Below are 1,530 nucleotides of genomic sequence, written 5' to 3'. Positions count from 1 at the left end.
GCATCTACATTTTTGAAGCATGTTCTACAGATTATGACACAAGTGACCTATAGATAACATGTGGTTCATTGCTGACATCCTAAAGCACATGCACGTTCTTGCTCGCTTTCCCTCCTCTTCCTTCTGTTTTATAGCAGTGAGAGAAAATATTTCTGTGCCCAGTGTCTTAGTTGCCAACAATGAAAATTAACTAAATGTTCGAAGTGTAAAAGGAATTTATTAAAGAAAATTTGGGCTTTTTTGAAATTGGTTTGGCACCATAACACAGATGTCACAAAAACCATTGCTATATCAAATGACTCACATTAGTATCATTATTGGACATGAGGATATGGGTAAGTCCATAACTTTTGTGTATCTGATCCACAAATGTGGGAGTATCAACAAAAGAGCCATTGAAACATTTGAGGACGCTGCTGAGATAGGAAGTGTCCGGATCTTGGATGAACTGAATGCTGAATGTGAGCATGGTTTTCCCATCTACATCTCCCTGCGGGTATTTGAGACCAACACATATAAGTGACTATTGTCGATGCTGTAGGGCCCAGAGACTAATGTGGACATAATTCCAGAGACATCTCTGGCTGACTGTGCCATCCAGATTGTTGCTGCTGGCTTTGGGGAATTTGAAACTGTTGTCTCTATGAGCATGCCCTTCTGGCTCACGTGCTAGGTATGGTACAATTGATCTTTCGGTGTTAATGGAATCAATTCCACCGAGCCACTCTATGGCCAGAAGTGAGGAAATTGTTAGGAAAGTTAGCACCTGCATTAAGAAAATTTGCTACAACCCTGACACAGAAGCATTTGTGTCAATTTCTAGATGAAATAGTGACAACATACTGGAGCTAAATGCTAGTGTGCCATGGGTCAAAGCCCTGGGTTGCACCCTCCCACCAACCAAAATGGTACTGGTACTGTCCCGCGTGCCTGGTAATGCTGGTGTTCACAAAGCTGGCATAGTTATAACCTTTGCTGCAGTCAATGTCACCATAGAAGTAAAGTCCAGTGGAATGTACCATGAAGCTTTGAGTGAACCTTTGCCCAGTGACAAAGTGGATTTCAGCGTCATGGATGTGTTTGTCAAAGATGTCCATTGTGGCAGTATTGCTGGTTATAGCAAAAATCACCCACCAGTGGAAACAGCTGGCTTTACTGTTTGGATGATCATCCTGAACTATTCAAGTCACATGCTGGGTATACCCTTGTGTTGGATTCTCACAGGTTTCTTGGGAGATTTGCTGAACTGAAGAAAATAAGAATATGGAAGGCCTGGCATGGTATCCTAGTGGCTAAAGTCCCCACTTTGTGCATGCTGGGATCCCATATGGGTGCTGGTTCTAGTTCTGGTTGCTCCACTTCCCATTCAGCTCCTGCCTGTGGCCTGGGAAAACAGTAAAAGACGGCCCAAAGTCTTGGGACCCTGCACCCATGTGGGAGACCCAGAATAAGCTCCTGACTTTGTATTGGCTCAGCTCTGGCTGTTGCTGCCACTTGAGGAGTGAATTAGTGAATAGAAGATTCTTTTCT

The 1,530-nt window shown here is 43.5% G+C and overlaps 1 pseudogene; it reads left to right on the top strand.

Moving 5' to 3' along the window:
* Positions 1–576: 576 nt before the first annotated feature.
* On the top strand, positions 577–1,250 carry LOC118759796 (elongation factor 1-alpha 1-like; annotated as a pseudogene).
* The last annotated feature ends 280 nt before the right edge of the window (positions 1,251–1,530 follow it).

Source organism: Ochotona princeps, chromosome 8 (assembly GCF_030435755.1).
Source record: "Ochotona princeps isolate mOchPri1 chromosome 8, mOchPri1.hap1, whole genome shotgun sequence".
NCBI lineage: Eukaryota > Metazoa > Chordata > Mammalia > Lagomorpha > Ochotonidae > Ochotona > Ochotona princeps.
The sequence above is the reverse complement of the archived record's forward strand: the minus strand, read 5'-3'. Positions and strand labels throughout refer to the sequence as shown.